Raw genomic sequence first — 8,845 nt, 5'->3', positions numbered from 1 at the left:
CTAATGGCCCAATATTGGTACATTATTATTAACTACAGCCCACCCTTTACTCAGATCCTCTTACTTGTAACCTGATGCCCCCTGTCTGTGCTAAGACCTCTTCAGGGGCACAACATTCCCTTTAGACATCAAGTCTCCATAGGCGCTCCTAGTAAGTGAGAGTTGCTGACTTTTCTTGTTTTTTGTGGCCTTGACAAGTAGGAGGGATACTGGCTAAGTGTTTGTTAGAATGTTCCTCAATTTGATTTTGTTCAGTGTGTTTCTCATGACTATATTGTGCTTATGGGTTTTAGGGAGAAAGACCACAGAGGTAAAGTGACATCTTCATCAGTTCCTATCAAGGGAACATACTATCAATATGGCTTATCGCTGTTGATGTAAACCTTGGTGGTTAACATGTCCTTTCTTCTTACTTGACATGTATTTGTTGTTCATGAAAAGCTGTTTAAATTTTATCAGCAATGCAATAAACAATCAACAGCACTTGAGTTAAAGAAATTTAAGACATTCGATTTTTTTTTTTTTACTCTCCAAAGTTTATTTTTATTATTATTTTTAAATTATACTTTAAGTTCTAGGGTACATGTGCACAACGTGTAGGTTTCTTACATATGTATACATGTGCCATGTTGGTGTGCTGCACCCGTTAACTCGTCATTTACATTAGGTATATCTCCTAATGCTATCCCTCCCCCTTCCCCCACCCCAGGACAGGCCCTGGTTGTGATGTTCCCCAACCTGTGTCCAAGTTCTCATTGTTCAATTCCCACCTATGAGTGAGAACATGCAGTGTTTGGTTTTTTGTCCTTGCGATAGTTTGCTGAAAATGATGGTTTCCAGTTTCATCCATGTCCCTACAAAGGACATGAACTCATCCTTTTTTATGGCTGCATAGTATTCCATGGTATATATGTGCCACATTTTCTTAATCCAGTCTATCATTGATGGACATTTGTGTTGGTTCCAAGTCTTTGCTATTGTGAATAGTGCCGCAATAAACATACGTGTGCATGTGTCCTTATAGCAGCATGATTTATAATCCTCTGGGTATATACCCAGTAATGGGATGGCTGGGTCAAATGGTATTTCTAGTTCTAGATCCTTGAGGAATCACCACACTGTCTTCCACAACGGTTGAACCAGTTTACAGTCCCACCAACAGTGTAAAAGTGTTCCTATTTCTCCACATTCTCTCCAGCACCTGTTGTTTCCTTTTTAATGATCGCCATTCAGATATTAAAAATATTAGCACACTTTATCCTAAGTAAACATCAAAAATGGCTACTTTACATGGACTCATTCCTAATATAGGAACTCCAGAGTCTTTTGTTTCCCAAATTCCATTGACTTACAAGATTCTGTTGTATTACTACGGCAGTTTAGTTCTAAATTATCAACTCACTGGATTGCATGATGTCTTTTGTCATGACTATCTGTCATTTCAACCACCCTGAATCTTAGGAGCACCCTTGTGAACATTCCTATATTTGCCTCCAGGGCCAGCTACACTTCTCCAACGCAAATTCAAAAAATTATTTTTTCAGCCTCCCAGGAAGAAGACATGTGATTTAGGTTCTGCCTATTTTCTGAACCCATGTGAGACTTTTGCATGGACAGGAGTTTACTTGGGGATAGAGGAAAGCACTGGACCTTCATGGTTCTTGAGCCAATGCCCACAAGGAGGTCATTACATAGGACCAGAGTTTCTTATCATGGCAGGGGCAGCAGATCCTGTGGCAACCTGGCTTGCCATGTGGTGTAGGATGCTTGTTGCTCCTGGAGGCTTAGCCTACTCTCTGTTTCTTCAAGCCTCCCAAGAATTCTATGAGCTTATTCCTTAATAATCCCTTTGTATATTAATCTACTAACATGAATTGTTTTATGCATCCAAGACCTGAATCGACACTTAGAGAATTATTTCCTAATATTTGCATGAAGGCTCACAAAAACATTAAAACCAGTCATTTAACATTACTTTAACTCTTGCTGGTTTTGTTATTCAACATTATTTACTTAATGTTCATGACTTTCACACTTTAGTTTTCCACATAAACGTGTCCTTGTGGAATACTGTTCCTTATAATTTATTTTTACTTATTTATTTATTTATTTTAAGATGGAGTCTCCCTCTGTAACCCAGGCTGGAGTGCAGTGGCGCAGTCTCGGCTCACTGCAACCTCCGCCTCCCGTGTTCAAGTGCTTCTCCTGCCTCACCCTCCCCGGTAGCTGGGATTACAGGCCCCCGCCACCGCGCCTAGCTAATTTTTTTAAATGTATTTTTAGTAGAGATGGGGTTTTACCATGTTGGCCAGGCTGGTCTCCAACTCCTTACCTCAAGTGATCCACCTGCCTCGGCCTCCCAAAATGCTGAGATTACAGGTGTGTGCCACTGCTCCTGGCCAGCTTTTTGAATTCATGGAAAAATACATTGCAATAAAAATACAAATATTCATTCGTATATAATTTAAAATTCTCCTCTATTTCCCAGTAGTAGGAATGCCCTATTTTGGCAAACTGTATTCCATACCACACCTTTTACTGCCTTGATTCTATATCAGTTTCCATTTGCAGCAGGCTTTTCTAGAGCATTTATGACCCCAGCCCAGAGAGGACGGACAAGTGCTAGGAAGTTTTTTTCTGAGACTTTGCATCAGAAATATCTTGTTTCTTTACATATAATGAAGAGTAAAGTATTCTAGAGCCTTAATAATTTTCAGAACTCTGTAAATATTATTCCATGTTTTCTAATTTTCAGTATTTTAGTTGAGAAAGTCATTTTCTCTGTTTGATACTTTAAAAAAAACAATTTTGTCTCTTTTTTGGCTGGTTAAAAACATTTTTCTGTGTAGATGAAATTGAGAAATGTCAGCAGGTGCTGCCCAGTTTTCAGTATTTTCTTCAATTACCTTAATCAACATTTTGTGAGCTCATTCAGTCAGAAAACTCAGGCCGTTAGTTCAGAGAAACAGTTATTTCTAGCCTTCCTCCATCTGTTCAGTTCTGTTCCTATGGAATTTCTAATGTCCATGTATTAAGACTCTTGGGAGTCTCCCTGTCATTCATATTTTTCCTCTGTTTATCGCTTTCATCTGAGCTTCAAGAGATTCCCTTGAACTAATTCAATACTTTGTTTTTTTCACTCTTCAGTGTGCCATTGACTTCAGTCACCACACCTTTTGTATACTTACCCCTTCTTGAGATGACTGCTTTCTGCAGCAGCCTGTGGCTATTCCACCGTGTCCCACCACCTTTTCCTCTCTCAAAACACATGATTTGGGGTTGTGGTTATTATTGTTGAAGTCATTTTTTCTCTCTTTTTACTCTTCTTTTCTCCTCCCCATGGTATCTTTATTTAATGATAGGAATCCATTTGCTTTAAATGTTCACGCTGCGGTGGGCCTGGTGACTCACGCCTCTAACCCCAGCACCTTGGGAGGCGAAGAAGGGTGGATCACCTGAGGTCAGGAGTTCAAGCCCAGCCTAGCCAACATGGCAAAACCCTGTCTCTACTAATAATACAAAAATTAGCTGGGCATGGTGGTGCATGTCTATAATCCCAACTACTCGGGAGGTTGAGGCAAGAGAATCACTTGAACCCAGGAGGCAGAGGTTGCAGTGAGGTGAGATCGCGCCATTGCACTCCAGCCTGGGTGACAAGAGTGAAACTCCGTCTCCAAAAAAAAAAAAAAAAAGCTCATGCTGGATGTTTTTGTGGTTTATGAATGCGATGTTTGGGTTTTCAGACTCAAGTGTGAGATGTGCCTCTCTCAGATCTTGTTCCAATGTCAGTACATTGCCGGTCTGACATTTAAAAAGAAGTGTTCACACTGGTACTGCCCTTTGGGATTTGTAGCCTTTCCATTCCGTGGTCTTGCTCTTTGCAAACATTCGCATAGAGATACCTGGTCCATTCATACTAAGAGTTGAGATGAAATTCATACTGAGAGTAGGTCAGTGTTCAATTTTTTATGGTTACTCACTGTGAGATATAATTTTGCCTTTTCTACTAGTTGAGTTATTTCAGTGGGAAATAACTGGAGGAATTGGTAGAGGAAATTGCTTACATATTCTCACTTAGGATACTATCTTGATCCTGGAGGACCTTAGGTTTATTTCTTTAAATATTACCATAGAGAGAACTGTGTAAGATAACCTCTTACATAGAGATAATAGTAAAACAAAACTACAGCAAAATACACCACTGTGTTTTGTTTTGTTTTGTTTTGTTTTGTTTTGAGATTGCTCGTTGCCCAGGCTGGAGTGCAATGGTGCGATCTCAGCTCATTGCAACCTCCGCCTCGTGGATTCAAGTGATTCTCCTGCCTCAGCCTCCTGAGTAGCTGGGATTACAAGAACACACTACCATGCCCAGCTAATTTTGTATTTTTAATAGAGACGGGGTTTTGCCACGTTGGTCAGGCTGGTCTCAAACTCCTGACCTCAGGTGACCCACCCACCTTGGCCCCGCAGTGTTGCTGTTTTTAAAAGAAGAATGCAAATGAGGCCTGGCTCGCAGGCATTTTTGCTGGGGTGGTTTCCATGAGGAGGCTGCCTTCCCTGGTGCTGTGCTCTGTTAGGTGGCACCTACGGAATTGCAGCACACTCCTCCAGGAAGCTCATCTGTCTGGAGGCTGAAGCCCCTGCAGTGCCTGCACAGGGCTTGCTCTAAAGCTGCCAAAGTCCCCACTGTTTTGCATATGACATAAGCTCATGCCTGCCTAGTATGCCAAGTCCTAAACGGTCAAAGCTTCCACATCTGTGAGCCCTTCCTGAGCAAGCCTGCTCACTGCCTCTGTGCACCATCTATAGGTATTCTCAACAGTTCTCCAGGACTTTCCCAGGCCTCCCTCTGATGCCTTTATCCACTCCTTGCCTCCCATCTGGGCTTCTCTTTGTGTGCTCAGTCCTTCCACAGACAGATGTACCATTGTGACTTCCTGGGAGCCTCTCTGGCCCACGTGATTTCTAGGCCTACCTGCTATCTCCATTTGTTACAGCCTCAGGTCCATACACCCTGGCCCTAGGGCTTACCCCAGGCCTCAGCACACCTCCCAGGTAGCCCTGCCTTGGCCCAGCCCACCCTTGACAGGGGACAGGCTTCAGAGAGCTGTTTCCGATCTGTCCCTGTGAGGTGTCTGAAGGCAGACAAGCTGCTCCTTAGGCAGGTGCGTGGATGCTCTGGCCTCCCCTCACCCTGCTGGTTGCCCAGATCCCATGGAGAGTCGCACTGAGCTCACACTCATTGCTGGGTAACTTGCCAGCTCTTCGGTGTCTTATTCTTCTTGCTGTGCCATCGTGTCTTAGGCACTCATTTTCATCCCTCAGTCAGAATGTAAGCCTATTGAAGATTTTCTGTTCCTCTTCTTGTTTTCTTTTCTTTTCTTTCTTTCTTTCTAGATGGAGTCTCACTCTGTCACCCGGCTGGAATGCAGTGGCACGATCTCAGCTCACTGCAACCTCCGCCTCCTGGGTTCAAGCGATTCTCCTGTCTCAGCCTCCCAAGTAGCTGGGATTACAGGTGCGCACCACCACGCCTGGCTAATTTTTGTAGTTTTAGCAGAGACGGGGTTTCACTGTGTTGGCCAGGCTGCTCTTGATCTCTTGACCTCGTGATCCACCCGCCTCAGCCTCCCAAGTGCTGAGATTACAGGCATTAGCCACTGTGCCCAGCCATTTTCTTTCTTAAATTGCAAACAGATTTAGAGCTAAAGTTTTAGAAAGACTTGCATGTAAATGTACTCTAACTGCTCTCTTCTGTGACAACTGGGCAAGATACTCAACCGTGTTAAGGCTTATATTTCTTGACTGTCAAACGGTAGTAATACTGATCAAGAAGGATTGGGGGACCACTGGCAAGAATACTGCGAAATGTCTTGTATTCACAGGAACATTTCATTAACGACTTTCCTTTTCTTTTCTTTTTTTTTTTTTTTGCCTAGAACAGGACTATACAAATAGGAGAAATACTCTGTATCCATATTGAACAAACAAATCACATTGTGATTAACAGTAAGAGACCAAGAGTAATACTTCTAGTTCCAACTTGCCCACTGAAACATTTTGCTACCTGGGATTATTTCTCAAATTCCATAATCATTTTTATGATTAGTTCCAACATGACTCCTTCCCCAGGTGAAAAGTGAAGCTCTCCTGAGTTCAGGCCACCACTGCAAGCCGAGGACTTGCAACACTCCCTCGGGAGGGCCAGCTGTTGGTGTGGCTTTTCTCCAAACTGCACCAGAGTTCATCCCTGAGAGTGATGCTGGCTGCAGGAGATGCTCAGTCTCCTTCCTCTCCCTGCTGGGTTCATGTTCTTGGGAACTAGACGGGAACGTTCCTGGAGACCATCTCAGACACCCTTGTCTCTGTTCACCCAGGCTCCTACCCTGCCCCATCCTTCAGTGTCCCTTGCTGACCATGGTTCTAGGCATCAGTCATCACAACTACTTCCTTCTGGAACTCCAGGAGCCCTTCTTGCCTACCTGCTCCACCCAATCAGAGCAGACTCAGGAGCATCCAAGAGCTGCAGGAGCCTGTATGTCTTCAAATATCTCACCACCTAGAGGGACCCACAAACCGCCATGCACTGTGATGTGCAGCCTCAGGAATATGTGTCATGCTCGCGTGAACTCAAAGCAGACTCTCTTCTCTGGACATGAGAGGATAAGCAAGTCTTTGAGGAGGAAAATGAGCTCACAGGCAGACCTGGCTTGAACACAAAGCACCACTCCACTGCATGGTCACGTGCTTGTACCACCTGCATCTGTGAAATGGGATAATACCTCCTCCTCTAGTCATGGTGCAGATGGCGTTTGTGAAGCACTTTGAACTTATGTATCTTATAAAAGTTATCCATCTCTGTACTGAGTCCCAGAAAAATAGTTGAGGTTGGTCTAAGTTCATTTATCCATACAGTTACCATTTCTTAGTCACTTACCCTGTGCTCATGGAAGGGAATGAAGTGATGCGTGAGACACATTCTCTGTCATTTGTCTAATGGATGAAAACACAGCTCCCCCCAGGGAAGCGCAATGGGTTCTGTCATTAGGTAACTGGTGCCAAAGATGAAATGACTGTCAATTAAAGTCTCCTTCTTCCTTCAACATCTTTGCCATCAAGAGTGGAGTGCAGGCAGCTTTCCAGCCCATGCCAAAGGGGAGGGCAGGCAACCCCACAACAACCTGGCATCATACTCTTGGCTGAGGAAAGGTTCTGCCTTCCAGGCCTGGGCCAGAGTGGGATGCGATTCCAGGATTATGGCAAGTAGCAATAAATTACAGTGCAAGCCTCAGCTGCCCTCCATGCCTGAACCTGACTACAAGCCAGGCTTAGGAACACAGTTAATAAAATTTTTTTTGAAAAAATAGAGCAGCCCTATCCTCTTGCTTAATTCCTCAGAACTGGAGAAGCTGTCTCCCAGGGCTTGACTTACAGGCCCCTGGAGAGTTTGCTGCACCCCAGGGCCAGCCCAGCAGCACACAGAGCACAGGATAGAGGCACCGTCTGCCCTGCGCATACCTCCTGATACCTGCAGAGGAGTCCACCATACTCAGACCTAAGGCGAGTAGGGATTTGACAGCTCCAGGGAGGATGCTCTGGCTTGCTTCTGGCTTTTATAACTGGCCTCAGTGGGCATATTTCACACTTTCCTGCTTGGTCTTTAGAACTATGACCGATAAAAGGCTTTTGCATCCCTCTCTAGTGACTTCACAATCTACAAAGGAGAAACAAATTGTCAAAATGAAAAGAAAATCTTCAAATTCCATCACAAACACAAACAGAGTGTTTAATGTCAATGGAACATGCTAAAGGTTAGGAAAAGTGGACAAATCACACCTTGCCCTTCCCCTGAGGAATCCCGCAATCTGTGAATGGTGGGGTGAATGGAAACAGAACCAGGATCTGTGGTCAAAGTCCAAATTCACACAGAGTGCCTGGGAAGTAAGTCAAGGGAGCTTCCTCAGGGGCTGAGGACTGAGCTGGGTTTCAAGGAATGGCAGTTGGTCAGGGAGTGGGGACGCAGGATCAGATCAGCAGGGGGAGGGCTTCTGTGGTCCTGAGAGAGCAGAAAGGAGCCTAGCACTCGCTAGGAATCCCTGATGTGCAGCAGGGGAGCGTGCTGGCAGAGCAGAACCTGAGAGGTGAGCCAGGCACACTGTGGGCAGCTCTGGCACCAGGGGAGATCTAATCTCTGCTGTCACCAGGGGAGTGTCACAGGCAGAGAAATGGCACTGAACCACTCGACACACAGAGAACAGAACGAGACGAAGGAGACCAGAGACATCTGATAGCACCCACCATGGCGCCAAGACCCAAGATTTAGCTTCTCGAGAGACCATCCAGGAGGCAGGAAGGCAAGCTGGGCAGAGGGGCTGCTGTCCAGCCCCTTCTCTACACAGGGTGGCCCAGGAACGGAGCTGACTGCTGTGTTGTGGTGCCACAGGCTGGTGCACACCGGCCTCCCAGGACTCGGCTGGCCTCTACTTCTGCCGCAGATGAGTGCTCTTCCTGCCTGCCCCAGGGCCTTCAGCCCACACTTGTCCTTACTGCTTAGAGGCTGATGTATGCTGTCACCCCACTGCCCAGCAGCCAGTGACATCACTCACGTTGGCCACCAGCCCCAGAGGGAAGCTAGTGTCCTCCAGAATCTTATGCCCATAGGACATATGCACAGAGAGGACCAGCACTTTCTGTCACTGGGTCTGATGGAGGGAGGAGGTTTTGCTGGAGTCAGCTTTCGCTTTCATGCTGCAAACTCCTGGGTTTGTGGGCCTGATCCCAGCCTCTGGTCCTCACTCTGAGACAATCGCCCCCGTAATGAAAGCCATCCTTTGTGGGGCCATGA

General features: G+C 45.5%; 1 non-coding gene across 1 annotated transcript; it reads left to right on the top strand.

Moving 5' to 3' along the window:
• The first annotated feature begins 3,703 nt into the window (after positions 1 to 3,703).
• LOC129032298 (small nucleolar RNA U13) lies at positions 3,704 to 3,807 on the top strand. The gene has a single exon (XR_008501308.1). It is a non-coding gene; the product is annotated as a small nucleolar RNA U13 (small nucleolar RNA).
• The last annotated feature ends 5,038 nt before the right edge of the window (positions 3,808 to 8,845 follow it).

This window comes from Pongo pygmaeus, chromosome 11, assembly GCF_028885625.2.
Source record: "Pongo pygmaeus isolate AG05252 chromosome 11, NHGRI_mPonPyg2-v2.0_pri, whole genome shotgun sequence".
Taxonomy (NCBI): Eukaryota; Metazoa; Chordata; class Mammalia; order Primates; family Hominidae; genus Pongo; species Pongo pygmaeus.
This window is presented reverse-complemented; position numbering and strand designations above follow the sequence as displayed.